The sequence below is a fragment of the Notolepis coatsorum genome (assembly GCF_963971535.1).
Source record: "Notolepis coatsorum genome assembly, chromosome: 13".
Lineage (NCBI taxonomy): Eukaryota > Metazoa > Chordata > Actinopteri > Aulopiformes > Paralepididae > Notolepis > Notolepis coatsorum.
This window is the reverse complement of record NC_140177.1, coordinates 97,291,918-97,308,635: the sequence shown is the minus strand read 5'-3', so window position 1 is coordinate 97,308,635 and position 16,718 is coordinate 97,291,918.

The window sequence follows — 16,718 nt, the reverse complement described above, 5'->3', positions numbered from 1 at the left end:
GAAGGTTATAAGTGTTGCGCCATGTAATCGACGCCTCGTACGGGGGGTTGGTTTGTTTGTATAAATGTATGTGATCATAGCAAGCTTGGCCGGTTTGTTATGTTGTTAAACGTGGATTGGAACGATATGAGTCTGTGGATCATATTGGAAGTTGGGGCTAGCTAGCTTAGCTGTGGGGGTAGCCACGGTAATCTATGGACGTTACGGCGGCGATGTTAAAGATTTGACGGAAGGTGGTGTGAGCGATGGTTGTCGAGAAGCGAGTCGAGTGGTACGCTGATGTAATTATGGCCGTATTAATGTTTATATTTGATGCGGTAATAATTGTGTACGGTGTTGTTGTGGAAACGGGTGTCGCCGGTTGATGACGTGGTTGTGTTGAGAGGAGTGTTTGAACATCCTGGCACTGTGGAGCCAGGCAGAGAAAGGGTAGGAGCAGTGGTTTATGATTCGTTTTGGACTGTGTAACGGCACTTGTTATCATAGGATGTTTTCATTTATTTTAATGTAGTTTGTTGTTTCAACATGTGTGAGTTGTTTAGAGTTAGATTGGTACTGAGCGGACTGAATGAATGTGCAGATCTCGAACGCATGTGGAACATCACATAACGCGCGGATCTTGGAGTTTTGGACCATCACATCAGGCTGGCTAGGCTATTAGCTTGCATGCGGCTGTTTTGTGAAATTGCGGGCAGCATGTATGTGTGGCGGAGTTTTGGAAGTGACGGTTAGGAAGTGTTAGAGTGTGCGGTGGATGTCGTTGCATTGTATTAGGACGAAACGGAGTGTTTTGTGATGATAGTTGTACTTTGTCGCAATACACATCGTTTGCTCTGTGTGCACCGTTTGCGCTAGTGCGCATGCGCGTTGGTACAATGTGTGGGGCGCGGCTTGCTGTTTTCATTCATTCGCTCAAGGGACAAAGAGGGTGAGGATATATTTTTGCTTTGTGTTATATGTTTGTGTTTGTATATTGTATATTTTTGTGTAAACAAGGGGAAATGATTTAATGAATACATGAGCCTGTATCTAGCTAGAATTCACAAGCTAGCTACTCTGGGTGATTGTATTATTAATAATAGGAACATACATGTACACATTGGACCTGTAGAACTGGGCAATATTATGTTACACAAGTGTATATTCTTGACCAAGTGGAGTTTGAGAGTAGCTATAGGCTGAATTTGGAAAGGTGCTATACACTAGAATTACATGTTGCTTGCAGTAAAATCAATGTATCACATGTGTATGTAGAAAGAAGCATTTGGAACTAACCACTAATAATGTTTTATTTCTAAAATGAGTGATGCTTATATTTGTAATATGCATGAATATTGTTGTGTAAAAATGTGATGTTGAAATCTGTTGATGCTTGTGTAATTTGTTAAATCTTTAATACACTGTTAAAATGGTTAGGACATTTAATGCTTGATACAAGCCTCTGAATCATAGGGAATTATAATTTATTGATGGACTTGCTGTTTGTGTTGGAAAACAATTTTATTGCTGCAATGAAATTTTTTTGATAATGGGTGTTTTTGCAGTAATTGTAATAATTAGCTATTTAGTCCGTAGTTTTTTCTGTGTTTGGCTGTTAGATACAGGCAAATGTGTTACTTTTAAACTCCAGGGGACAGCTGCCTCTGGGGGATGAAATGTGTGTTTACAGGAGGATCAAAGGGGGGTAGGAATGCTTTAAGACAGGTCACGGGAAGCCACGGGGGATGGAAAACCCTGTTGTTTATGGTCACTGTTACGCTCACAAAAGGGAGCTAGCCTATCTTTACAACAGGAAAAAAGGTTGGAGGTGAAGATTGCAGAGCACAGTTGCAAAGTGAGATAACAGATGACAGCTATTTTTACAACAGGGGCACAGGACGTGGTTGTATGGAGTCAATACAGGATCAGAGGCAGCATGAGGGAGATAGGAGGTGACAGGAAGTGGAGAAAGGGGGGCCAATACAGAAAGCAGCTGGGTGAGTGTGAAAATCAATAAGGTACTCATTCAATTGGTTTATGACTTTTGAATGGTGACTATTTGGTGAGGGAATAATTTGGGTCTGTCTGTGCACTGGAAGGCATGGATAGGTTTGAATTAAAGATGGATTCCAGTCCATCTTTGAAGTGAGGGTAGGAGTGCAGGTGTCTGTGTAGATTGTGTTAGCCTGGAATGAGTGTAGACTGAGCTGAGAGCAGGAAGGAAGGGAAACGGAACAAGCGTAGATGGCTTTGTCTTTGAGTGTTTACCTAGAAATGTGAGGATGAGTTGAGTGGCGTGTGAGTGCGTGTCTGAGTGTTTTTTGATTTCAGTGGGTGTTTGAGGCTGTGAGCTATTGAATGAGGAGTTTATTTTGTTTCATATCATTTGGTTGAATGACGAGGTTTGTGTTTTATTGTAAAAGCGGTGGAGATATTGATTTATTACTTTCATTTGATTTTATTTCTTTTAACGGGGCTATGTACTGCTATTCCTAGCACTATTTGGGCAACTTTACACAATTCCTGTTAGTCTATTGAAGACATCTGTAAGGTTTTTTTCAAAAAAATGCATTGTTTTATATTTCTAATCAAGTACTCAAAACCATCATTTTCCAGCTTCAAGATTTCAGGCTGTTATGGCCTGGCTCCGCCCATAAGCACTTTGAGTGACAGTCAGCCCACACAGTCTGCTACTGGTAGATTGATTGAAAAGTTTATTAACAGATTGCAGAATGGGTATAGTACAGTACAGCTCAATACATACAATTGTTAAGAGGATGCAGACCTGAGAAAGACTTTCGTCTTGTTTCCATCAGGGTCCCCCATTTTCAATTCATCATATGACATACAGATAGACAGTACTGCTATATCTATACATTTATGACATACCAGATTTTCAAATACAGTACTGTTTGTGATACTAAAAAAAATCCAGAAAAAGAGTGTATATACATTTGACATAGAAACTGTGCATTGGAGGAGGTTGGGTAGGTGGGGTGGGGCTGTACATTGGAGGTGTGGGGGGGGGGGGTTGGGTAGGGGGGACACACTGTACATTGGAATACTGACATACATTTGACATAGAAACTGTACATTGGAGGAGGTTGGGTAGGTGGGGTGGGATTGGGTGGGGCTGTACATTGGAGGTGGGGGGGGGGGGGTTGGGTACATTGGAATACTGACAAAGCCATGCTTGGACTGAGAGAGATAGAGAGAGAGATAGGGGGGGTGGGAGAGAGAGAGAGAGAGAGGGGGGGTGGGAGAGAGAGAGAGAGAGAGAGGGGGGTGGGAGAGAGAGAGAGAGAGAGCTTCTTCCAGAGCGAAACCCCCCCCCCCCCAAGTGCCCCCTCTCTCTCCATCTCTCTCTCCCTCTCTCCCTCCAGAGCGCACGGGGCCCCACTCCGCCTCGCAGCTGAGGAAGTGGCACTGGCTTCCACTCGCTGTCTAGTCTAGGTAGATTGGGGGCGGTCATTAGCTCCAACCACAGAGCCAATCGCATCACCCAGCGGCCGTATGACGTATATCAGCCGTTCAAATCAAAATGGCCTGATTTACTGGAGGAGGAAAGGGGCTGAGTGAATCAGAGCAATCCGCCAATATGGTATTTAGACACTAAAACACATTGATACTAACTCCTATTACTATAATACAATGCTAGAGACTGAAAAATTACATTTATAGTACATGTCACCTTTAAATGTCTTAGAAGTTAACAGCCACTGTTGTGTGCTCAGGATATGTATGGGTGAGGGTGTTGGATTTAAAATTTTAGTTCTCTTTTCTATTTTTAATCTGTAATTTTCTGGACTAAAATGTGTGTAAATGGGGCCTGTAGAGGTGTCAAGTCACAGAGACATGTTTGAATGGAACAGTTGTGTGATGATGAGGAGTGTGAAACGAGTGCATGTGGGTCACCAGGGGTGAAAAGGATGAGTGCATGTGATGTTTGAATGTTTGTTCTTTTTATTTCCTTTAATATTTTCTCGGTATGCATGAAGCGTTTACAAGTCGTCTGCCACATGTGTAATAGGAGGATGTGAATTACTGTTTGATTTATTTTTGTTTTTCTTTCCTTTCTAAAAACGTTGATTTTGATGTTTGGTGCTTGTTCTTTTTATTGCTTTGCTGTTTTTAAGTATGCGTGGTGATTTCACATGTGGAGATACAACACATGTGATTGAAGGATGCGTTTACTGAGATGTTTTGTTGATTATTTGTCTTTTTCTTTTCCCAAATATTTTTCATGATCTGGCTGAGGGGGGAGAGTGCCATGAGGGCGGAAGCTGTGAAACATCGGAACAGGATGTCATATGAGCTAAGTAGTTCGATCACATTGTATGGATTATCAATGGCTCCCATTACAAGTGTGCTGATATATTGTGTCTTTGTTTCTTCACAGCTCAGTCGGGGGGGAAATGCAGATCAACTCAGAGGACACATGAATACATTACAGTAGAATATATGGCACGGTAACGTAGAATTTCGTCTTCCCTGCTTCTCTGCAGTCCAGTGGTCAATTACCAAATTGTGGTGGGAGAATTCTTGTATGCGGAGACCCCCGTCTCTACAGGACCCCATACAGGGGGGGCCAGGTTGTAATAAACTGAACAGATGTGGTTTGGAGGAATTTCCAGGCTAAGGGAATCATCTGACGACAGGTTGTCATGGGATGATAGATGACTAGACATGTGACCTGGCCTGAGGGGGCGGAGCCGGTCTGAGGGCTGAGTTGAGAAAATGTGGACAAGATTCTCTGAGGTATTATGAAGTTTTGATTGGACTGTAGGGGATGGGGAAATGACTGAACAGATACTGATGGGCTTTGTTTTGTGCACATGTGATTTGATAGAAGGCACAAACAGAGGGCGGATAGGTTAACACAACGCAGGGTAAGAACATACACATAGATAGATTAGGGTCAGAGTGAGGATAGGAAGTGAAAATAATTTTTCATTGAGTGTCTGCTTTCCCCGACCGAACTGAAGCTGTGGAGACCAAGATGGTAAGATTATGTCCATTATATGGTCATAAAGGGGGGAGGATGGAGAGCCAATTGATGAATTATGCAAGATGTGATGGTACTATTTTAAGAAAGTATTAACAGGAGAAATAATTATGTAAAGTGAAAATATTGTGATACTAATGTATGTTTTCTCTCAACCAGATCATATAAAATAGTGTGGGAACAAACTACTATAGATTAAGAATACTGATTTTAATGTGTAATTTTTTGATAAAAGTTTTAATTGTTTTCAACAAATCCAAAAGTTGTTGTTTAAAAGTTGGGCCTCTGGCTTGAGGAGCAAAAGATTATTGATGAGATGTACCAAAGAATGAAAAAATTGAGAAAAAAAAGAGAAAAAATTGGAACAAATTATGATTTTTGTTATTATGTTAAATTGTATGGTCAGTATGTATAGAAATCAAGTCAAGATACTGGTTTTATGACAATGTAAATTGTCAAAGTGAGGAATTATGGTATATTGACTTGGGCAGACTGTTAGATCAACCCTGAAACTGAAAATATCTCTTATAATAGTTAATTCAAAATAATGCTTTAATATTGAACTGTAGCATTACACGGAGGCTACTGGAATGATTGGCAGTGTTGTGTGACATTCTGGGGAGCTTTCAGGAAACCCCCTCTCATGTTAAGACTATTTACTCAACTGTATTTAGGAGAACAGTTGGAGACACAGGGGACAGGTCATAAAAGCCCCCGCATGCTAAAACTGTTTGGGACAAAACCAAGGAACTATTAATTCAGTATACTTTATATAGAAAATCTGGTATTAAAATATGGACAATGCCACATTGGTTTAATGCTGAATATCGATGTAACTCATTACATTAAAACTACAAAGTAGAAAAGGTTCTAGTGTTCAACTGCCAATTCATTCTCTCTTGGGGGGAGAAGACGCCAACTCATCAACATACCACGCCCCCCCCCCCCCCGCTGCAAACCACACGACAAGGAGATGTTGGGGCAGACAGCCCCAAACAAGAAGACTGCCTGTTTTTAGATACTTTTGATTGGTTGAACTAGTTTAAAAATAGTGAGGTCATTTAACCTATAAATATTGGATCAGTAAGTTAGTTGACAGGCCAGAACTCTACCCCAGATTCTGAGCCTCCATCGCCCACCAGAGAAATGTGCCTGGCAAAATACATGCGAGTAAATCATGGGAACCCACTGTTGGGTGTTGTTTAGTGTAAACTGGAAAGATCCCTATCTTAGACCAGGTTTAACCATGTGTATTGCTCAGTACATTCTCTTTTCATTGACATAACATGACTACTATTTATGTGCAAAACTGTCTTGATGTGAAGAGCCACCGTGACTGGGCTATATGATTATGAAAACCTCATCAATCCTTTTGTACAATCATGTCTTATGAAAAATTATGAATAATTCCTGTATGTAACTGATGCTTATCCACCTTTGGCCTCTCGGCAAATAAATACATGAGTTTGAATTGTAAATTGACAGTTATTTTGCCAAATTATTTATAATTATATAATATAATTATTATTATTATTCAATTATTTTGTTTTCAAGTCTGAAAAGTAATGCAAAAGACTTGCCAACAAAATAATTTAAAAATAATTATTATTATATTATATACTTGGCAAAATAACAGTCAATTTACAATGATAGACATGCATAACTGTATAGTCCCCAGCTCCAGTATACTTCTGGAGGAAGCTCATACAATAGTTTCATGTCAAATACTATTGGATGACGTGATTAATCACGACAGGAAACCAAAGTGTGAGCTTCAGGAAGTGTACTGGAGCTGGACTACAAAAATACATGTAGGCTATTGTAAATACACAATACATAGTTGTAATATATAGACAACAAAATATTGTGATATTACAGTAAATGTCTTACAATTTGATGTTGTGAAGTCACAATACATTGTTGTAATATATATACAACAAAATAAGGTGAAATATCTTACAGTGTGACGCATGCAGTCACGCTGTCGCAGGACTCGCAGGCATAGTGAGGCAGGTGTCTAATGTGAAATATAGAAGCATGGATGTAAGCAAAAACTAGATTTTAGGTCTGTGATGGAAAGTGATTGTTAACATTATATATAATATATAATTTTCTCTCTTCTCCCGCGCGAGGCTCTTAGGCCCGAGGCCCTGTGCGACCTCACCTCTCGCACGCACCTTGCGGAGGCCCTGATTAAACTGTGTGGGTATCAAACAAGAAAGACTGTCAGGCTTTAAAACTGTGTAGGACCCAGGCCTAGAACTGCACCCAGAGAGAGGGAACTGCGCCCTGAGTCCCTGAGTGGGAGCTTCGAAGGGTCAAAGTGGGTATCAAACAGGAGGGAAGACTGTCAAGTTTTAAACTGTGGACAGAGAAGGTAAAGACGACTTTAAACTGTTAAACAGTAATCCAGAACATTTTTTATTGCAATGTAAAAAACTGTGATTTTATATGTTTGCACTTTATGTGCACTATTTTACTCTGTCTATTCTATCTTACTTTTTTAATAATTGTCTATTTAAAACTGAATCAAACCATAAACAAGGTGGCCTTGTTATGGTTTGTATGTGACCCCAACAGCACAACACAGACAGGTAAATCAGAGTTAGCCAAAAACAAAGGCGTATGTATTTGTACAACAGAAATGTGCAACACTGTTCCTTTAAGGAAAAAAATGGAATTACAGAAAAAACAGCGTCCAGAAAATTTTGCGAAAAAATAGGAACGTCCCCTTTAAGGGAAAATGTCAATAGCACAACGCAGAGTCCAGTAACGTAGAAATCAAACACTTGAAGGATTTAGGAAAACACACTAAGGCGGACGAAAGCCCAGAGTCCAGGACTAACAAGGATAAATGTTCAGGGGAAATTGTCTTATTTAAGACTCACCAGGAGCAACGTCGAAGGGCAATTCAAAGCCACCGGTCCACGGGGAAGAAGAGTGAGTGAACAGCAAATAAAGGGAAGCAATAACGTCTCGCACAGGAGACCACGGGAGTACACGGCAGAAGAATGGTGGTGACAAGACGACCCGACAACGAGTGATCTGCAGACAGCGTATATGAGTCCTCCCGACGAGCTGATTGGAATTCATCTCAGGTGTGTGATGTTAATTGACGCTGAGAAGCACGCAGTGCTGGGCCAGCCCTCACAGGCCTGTTGGGATGTTAGATCCTAATGTGAAAAACTGTGATTATGTCTGCACTTTATGTGCTTATTTTATGCCTGTCTTTTTTCTGTTGTGAAGCACTTTGAGCTGCAGTTTCTGTATGAAAGGTGCTATACAAATAACGTTTATTATTATTATTATTATTAGTATACAGGTAGAGAAAACAAAGGGAGATATACAGATGACTGCGTTGGAGAAAGTTGAGAAACAGGAGTGAGAGGGAGAAAGAGAGAGATACAATGAATGAATGAATGAATGAATGAATGAATGAATGAATGAATGAATGAATGAAAACTTTATTTAACAGATTGCAGAATGGGTTCAATACAGTACGGCTCAATACATACAATTGTTAAGGGGATGCAGACCTGAAAAAGACGTTTGTCTTGTTTCCATCAGGGTCCCAGACGACTGACGACTGAGATGGAGAAAATATAGCATTTAATCCGGAATGGACTGACTAATTTCTGTTCATACTTCCTACTCGGAAAACTAAACCAGTGTGTCTCATATGTTCAGAAATTGTGGCACTTATTAAACGTGCCAATGTTAAACGGCATTATGGGACAAAAAATAAAGGTTTTGAACAAACATGTGCACACACAAATCTGAAGTGAGATCACAGAAAATAAGTGGTCTCCACCAGTCCACCAGGATCCTGAGCCACACATTCACTGCTAAACAACGTGCTCATGAGTATTCCCAAGCTGTTTAATATGTGTTGAGATTTATTATCTGTAACATTGGTTTGATTTGATTTTGATTTGATTTGAAGTCTTTATTTCGAACATGCAATGAATACAACAAACAATAACAAAAAAAGAAAAACAACTCAATCTGCATGTTCGAAAAGGAGTAGGAAGAAGTATACACTTATTTAATCCTACCCCTTTTCCACTACTCAAATGAGTGTACTATTTTAAACATAAAAAAGAAAAGAAAAGAAAAGAAAAAAAAAAATATATATATATATATATATGCAAAACAAAAAACAAAAACTATATATGTATAAAATAAAATAGAAAACAAAATAAAAATGTAAACACCTGTGAATATCAAGTCCCTTCTTCATCCCTGTACCTTGTGAACATAATTTCCTTATACATCAGTTTGAATTGTCTCATGTTTGGACATTGCTTTAGCACCACATTTAGACTGTTCCACAGTTTCACTCCACATATTGAGATGCAGTGTTTTCTCATGGTAGTGCGTACGTTTAGCACCTTTAAATTGTGTTCTCCCCTCAGATTATAACCCCCCTCCCTATCAAAGAACAATTCTTGAATGTTTCTTGGAAGTGCATGACTTTTTGCTTTATACATTAATTGTGCCATTTTAAATTCCACAAGATCATTTAACTTCAATGTCTTTGACTCCAGAAACAATATGTTAGTGTGATCACGATAACCTGCAATGTGAACTATCCTTATGGCCCTTTTTTGGAGTATAAAAAGTGGTTGTAGTGTAGACTTATAATTGTTTCCCCAGACTTCAGCACAGTAATTTAAATATGGTAAAACTAGTGAACAGTAGAGAATGTAGAGTGATTTTCTATCCAGGATGTGCTTTACTTTACTCATGACTGAAATGCTTCGTGAGAGTTTAGATTGGACATGTTTTATGTGAGGTTTCCAACAGATTTTATGGTCTATTATTACACCTAGGAATTTATTTTCATAAACTCTTTCAATAATCACATCATTTATTTTAACTTGTACCTGAGTATCCAATCTACAGTTTCCAAACAACATAATTTTAGTTTTGCTCAAGTTCAATGATAATTTGTTTCTATCAAACCATTCCTTCAATTTCTTCATTTCAGATGTGATGACCTCTAAAAGCTGCTGGACATTCTCACCAGAAAAAAAAAGATTAGTGTCATCCGCAAATAAAATACATTTAAATATATTGGATACTTTACATATCTCGTTAATGTACAAGATGAACAGTTTTGGACCCAACACTGACCCCTGGGGGACACCACAAGCAATGTCCAAACATTCAGATTTATAATCTCTCATTGTCACAAATTGTTGTCTTTTATTTAGATAGCTTCTTACCCAGTCCAATACTACCCCTCTGATCCCATATCTCTGTTATGGTTTGACACCGACCCCAAACGCAACGACACAAGAGAGTAGGATTCAGAGTTGCCAAATACGAGGGCTTGTTTATTTGGTACTAAGAATAAGAGAAACAGGGAAAGCAGGTCAAACAAGACAGGTACAATGATCAAGGGGCAAAGTTCTGCTGCTCTGCAGCTTCTCCCGTGAGGGTTGTCTTGGGAAGCAGGTGTTGACTTCTGAACCGCTCTGCAGAATCCTCTCGGTGGGTTCTCAGATGTTGTTGCGAGACCGAGAGAGGGAGAGAGGGAGCGAGTCAGTGACAGAGCAGTCTAAAACGAGCAGGAGAACAGGGTGTACAATTCTTCGTGTTAACAACACAGTGAGCACAGTTCCAAACACAGCCCAAGTGAATCTCTTCGTGTTAACAACACAGAGAGCACAATTCCAAAAACAGCCCAAGTGAAACTCTTCGTGTTAACAACACAGTGAGCTAACTCCAAACACAGTCCCAGTGAATATCTTCATGTAAACACACAGTGAATATCTTCATGTAAACACACAGTGAATATCTTCATGTAAACACACAGTCCAATTGTGAAACAATATCTTCGGTGTGAGCAAACACACAGTGGATATCTTCATGTAAACACACAGTCCAATTGTGGAATAATATCTTCGGTGTGAGCTAGCACACAGAGGGAGATGGTAGATCCCAAAATATCATTCCATAAAGGAACAAGCAAAAATAGATAAATGGCTGGGTGAGTGACTGTCTGACAAAAAGGTGGTAGTCTTCAGTGTAAGTTTACACACGAAAAACGGAATAGGTCAAGAACAGTCAAATAGATAACTCACCCAGACCAGATGCGTAATTGGAAACTGGAACAACAGTGGAGGCGAGCGCGCGCCACGGGAGCAGGTATCCAAGCGAAGGCTTCTAGGAATTCCTGGAGAACAGCACAGAGAAAAAAGCAGCAGCAACAGCAACGGGGAAAAATATCCAGAGACAAATCAAGGCGACAAAACAAGACGATCCAACAACTTAGGGTGGGGAAAAACGGGGTATAAATAATGAGGGATCGATTGATTGAAAAGCGTGGGGAAGTGAGAGAACCAATCAGCGACGTCTCTGATGACGTCAACGGGGAGAAAGCAGTGACAGCTGGGGAATGTGATTGAAAAGCGTGGGGAAGTGAGAGAACCAATCAGCGACGTCTCTGATGACGTCAACGGGGAGAAACGTGTGAACGAGGGGATAGAACCAATTGACAGAAAAATGAATGAAAACAAAGCGAGGGTGGTTAAAGGAACAGAACGAGTGAGAGCGCAAGGACAGAAACCTCACAGTACCCCCCCCTCCACGGGAGCCACCCGGCGACCAGGCCGACCCGGCTCGTCAGGATGGGCCCGATGGAAGTCGGTGATCAAGCCGGGATCCACGATGAGCTGCCGGGAGACCCAGCTACGCTCCTCAGGGCCGTAACCCTCCCAGTCCACCAGGTATTGGAACCCCCGGCCCCGCCGACGAACGCCCATCAACCGGCGGACCTGCCACTGGGGGTGACCATCCACAAGCACAGGAGGCGGCGGATCAGGAGCCGGAGGCATAAGGGGACAGAGGGAGACGGGCTTGACCCGGGAGACATGGAACACGGGGTGGATGTGCATGGATGCAGGAAGCTTCAGGCGCAGGGCCGCCGGACTGAGTACTTTCAGGACCTCGAAAGGCCCGACGAAGCGGTGGTTGAGCTTCTTGGCCGAGGACCGTAGCGGGAGGTCCTTCGCGGAGAGCCACACCCTCTGCCCAGGGCGGTAAGTCGGCGCGGGAACCCGGCGCCGGTCGGCACCACGACAGGCGCGCTCAGATGTTCGGAGCAGCGCGGTCCTGGTGATCTCCCAAACTCGACGGCAGCGGTCGAGGTGGACCTGCACGGAGGGAACTGCCACTTCCGTCTCCTGTGCGGGAAAAAGAGGGGGCTGGTAGCCCAGGGAGGCCTCAAAAGGGGAGAGGCCGGTGGCGGAACTGACCATTGAGTTGATGGAGTACTCAACCCAGGGTAGGAAACGGCTCCAGGACGCCGGCCTCTCGGCTGCCACACACCGAAGAGCAGACTCCACGCTCTGGTTCATCCTCTCCGTCTGCCCGTTTGTCTGGGGATGATAGCCAGAGGAGAGACTGACCGTTGCCCCCAATCCTTTGCAGAAAGCCCGCCATACCTGGGAGGTGAACTGGGGCCCCCGGTCAGAGACGATGTCCTGGGGAAAGCCGTGAAGGCGGAACACGTGGTGCGTCAGGAGGTCCGCCGTCTCGGCTGCTGAGGGAAGCTTGGAGAGGGCCACGAGGTGGACCCCCTTGCTGAATCGATCCACCACGGTCAGAAGGCAGGTGTTCCCCTGGGAGGAGGGTAGACCAGTGACGAAGTCCAGCGCCACATGTGACCACGGACGGCTTGGAACGGGAAGAGGCTGCAAGAGCCCGGAGGGTGCCTGGTGAGAGGCCTTGCTGCGGGCACAGACCGCGCAGGCCAATACGAACTCCTTGACGTCGTTCCGCATGGTGGGCCACCAGAAACGACGAGCCAGGAAGGAGAACGTGCGATGGACGCCTGGGTGGCAGGCGAACCGGCTAGTATGGCCCCACAGCAGTACCTGGGACCGGACAGAGTCGGGGACGAAGAGACGGCTCCTAGGGACGTTGCTTGGAGCACGTTGGAAGCGAAGGGCACGCCTCACCACACCCTCGATGCCCAAGGTGATGGCTCCAACCACTCGGGCCTCCGGGATGATGGGAGATGGGACCTCAGAGGGTGGAGCCCCCTTGGAGTGCATCCGGGACAGAGAGTCGGCCTTCGTGTTGCGGGAACTGGGGCGGAAGGTCAGCGAGAAGTCGAACCGGCTGAGGAAACTGGCCCATCTCGCCTGCCGACCGTTGAGGCGCCTGGAAGCGCGGATGAACGTTAGGTTCTTGTGGTCCGTCCAGATGGTAAAAGGCTCCTCGGCACCCTCAAGCCAATGACGCCACTCCTCCAGCGCAGCCACGACCGCCAGTAGCTCCCGATTGCCGGTGTCGTAGTTCCTCTCGGCGGGGAGGAAGCGACGCGAGTAGAAGGCGCAAGGATGTACCTTCTGGTCGGAAGGAGAACGTTGGGATAGGACAGCGCCCAGACCAGAATCCGAGGCGTCCACCTCCACGATGAACTGTCTCTTGGGGTCAGGGTGGAGCAGGATAGGGGCGGAAGTGAACCTTCTCTTGAGGGAGCGGAACGCAGCGCATGCCGCTGGGGACCAGTCGAACGGCAGAGCGGGGGAGGTCAGCTTGGTAAGAGGCTCCGCCACTTGACTGTAGTTCCGGATGAACCTTCGGTAGAAGTTGGCGAACCCGAGGAAACTCTGTAACTCCTTCCGAGTGGTGGGTTCCGGCCAATCCTCCACAGCCTGGATCTTGCGAGGATCCGCTCGGGTCAAGCCCTTCTCAACGATGAAGCCCAGGTACTCGACGGAGTTGGAGTGGAAACGGCACTTCTCCGCCTTGACGAAGAGCCGATTGTGGAGGAGGCGCTCCAGCACCCGACGGACATGCAGGATGTGTTCCTCGAGGGTCCTGGAAAAGATAAGAATGTCGTCCAGGTACACCACCACGAACACCTCCAGCATGTCACGGAGGACATCGTTCATGAGTGCCTGGAATACCGCCGGGGCGTTGGTGAGGCCGAACGGCATCACAAGGTACTCATAGTGGCCCCTGGGGGTCTTGAAGGCGGTCTTCCATTCATCGCCCTCACGAATACGGACAAGATGGTAGGCACTTCGGAGATCCAGCTTGGTGAAGAACGAGGCCTGGGTCAGTGGCTCGAAGGTGGAGCTCATGAGAGGTAGGGGGTATTTGTTCTTGATGGTGATCTCGTTGAGCTGACGATAGTCGATGCAGGGTCGCAGGTCCCCATCCTTCTTACCAACAAAGAAGAACCCGGCTGCCACCGGGGAGGAGGAAGGCCGAATGAGTCCTGCTTCCAATGACTCAGAGATGTAGAGATCCATCGCCTTCTTCTCCGGGACAGTCAGACTGTAGAGGCGGCTGCCGGGAAGGGGAGCCCCTTGGCGGAGGTCGATGGCGCAGTCATAGGGGCGGTGAGGTGGAAGAGCCTGAGCCCTGGTCTTACTGAATACCTCCATGAGGTCGTGGTACTCGGGAGGAATGGACGAGGGGTCCGGGGGCAACTCACCAGCCGGTCTCCGGGGCGGGGGACAGGACGCCGCCTGCAGACAGCGGGCGTGACAGGAGGAGCTCCAGCCCCTGATGGTACCGGAGGACCAGGCGATGTGGGGCTCGTGCAGCGCGAGCCAGGGCCTACCCAGGACCACCGGGACAAGGGGGGATTGGGTAATGAGGAACTGGATTCTCTCGACGTGGTTCCCAGCGATGGTCAGCACGACTGGGCCGGTGCGTTGAGAGATGTCGGCCAGGCGGTGTTGGTCCAACGAAAAGATCTCCAAGGGCCTCATAAGGGCCTCAAGAGGTATGTTGGCTTGGGTGGCAAACTCGAAGTCGAGGAAGTTCTCGTCTGCCCCAGAGTCGATGAGGGCCTCCACCGTGGCACGTTGGTCCCCCCAGGCCAGGGTGACGCTCATCAGATGGTCAGGTGGTGCGCGGCGCTGGGACTGGGAAAAACGGCTCACCAGGATCTCCCGGGGTCTTGGTGAGCCCGATCTTTTGGCCGGGTAGGGCAGTCGGCGATACGGTGTCCCGCACCTCCGCAGTAGAGGCAGAGACCGGACCTGAGCCTTGCCTGACGCTCCGCCTGGCTCAGATGAGAGCGTCCCAGCTGCATGGGTTCCTCTTCGCGCACCGGACGGGGAAGCCTGTTACCATCAGTAGTGTTGGGGACGGGGCGTCCAGGAGTCCGGGGTGCTTCAGGAGGTGACAGTCGGGTCCTCTCGCGCCTTCTCTCCAGGAGGCGTCCGTCAATACGGATGACAAGGCTAAACAGCTCCTCGAGGGAGTCGGGCACCTCCCTGGTAGCGAGCTGGTCCCGGACTGCGTCACTGAGCCCCCTTATGATGGTTAGGCGAAGAGCAGGTTCGTTCCATCCACTCTCCACCGCCGCCAGTCGAAACTCTATGACATAGTCCGTCACCCTGCCGCTCCCTTGTCGGAAGGTCCCCAACCGGGCTCCAGGGTCCAGACCTCGGGCTGGATGGTGGAACACTGCGGAGCTCCGCCACGAAGTCTGGGTAGGAGAACAAAAAATCTGCTTCCATTGCCCAGGAGGAAGTGACCCACTGGGCAGCATGGCCTGAAAGTAGGTTGGTTATAAAAGCCACTCGGGACCCATGAGCAGAAAAACGGCTTGGTTGATGACGGAAAACCAACTCACATTGCATGATGAATGTGGCACACTCCTCGGGATTACCGTCGAACAGCCGTGGGACGGAGAGATGGGGTTCCCGAGGTGCGAGATCTGCTGGGGCTGCGGGGAATGTTCCTGAAGGGTATGAGAGATGAAAAGTGTTAACGGCGTCGCCCAGCGAGTTAAGCTGAGCGAGAATCTCGGACTGTTGTCCCGCCATAGCGGCCATAGAACCCTGCATAGGCAAGACCTGGTCCCTGAGGTCTTGCACCGCAGCCGCAGCCCGCTCTAATTGGAGACCGTGATCCCTGGTCAACTCGACTTGAATAGCAAGTGCGGTTTTGACCCTCTCTGTGTCGGCTGGGGTCGTCATATTGTTGGTTGGATCGTAATGTTATGGTTTGACACCGACCCCAAACGCAACGACACAAGAGAGTAGGATTCAGAGTTTCCAAATACGAGGGCTTGTTTATTTGGTACTAAGAATAAGAGAAACAGGGAAAGCAGGTCAAACAAGACAGGTACAATGATCAAGGGGCAAAGTTCTGCTGCTCTGCAGCTTCTCCCGTGAGGGTTGTCTTGGGAAGCAGGTGTTGACTTCTGAACCGCTCTGCAGAATCCTCTCGGTGGGTTCTCAGATGTTGTTGCGAGACCGAGAGAGGGAGAGAGGGAGCGAGTCAGTGACAGAGCAGTCTAAAACGAGCAGGAGAACAGGGTGTACAATTCTTCGTGTTAACAACACAGTGAGCACAGTTCCAAACACAGCCCAAGTGAATCTCTTCGTGTTAACAACACAGAGAGCACAATTCCAAAAACAGCCCAAGTGAAACTCTTCGTGTTAACAACACAGTGAGCTAACTCCAAACACAGTCCCAGTGAATATCTTCATGTAAACACACAGTGAATATCTTCATGTAAACACACAGTGAATATCTTCATGTAAACACACAGTCCAATTGTGAAACAATATCTTCGGTGTGAGCAAACACACAGTGGATATCTTCATGTAAACACACAGTCCAATTGTGGAATAATATCTTCGGTGTGAGCTAGCACACAGAGGGAGATGGTAGATCCCAAAATATCATTCCATAAAGGAACAAGCAAAAATAGATAAATGGCTGGGTGAGTGACTGTCTGACAAAAAGGTGG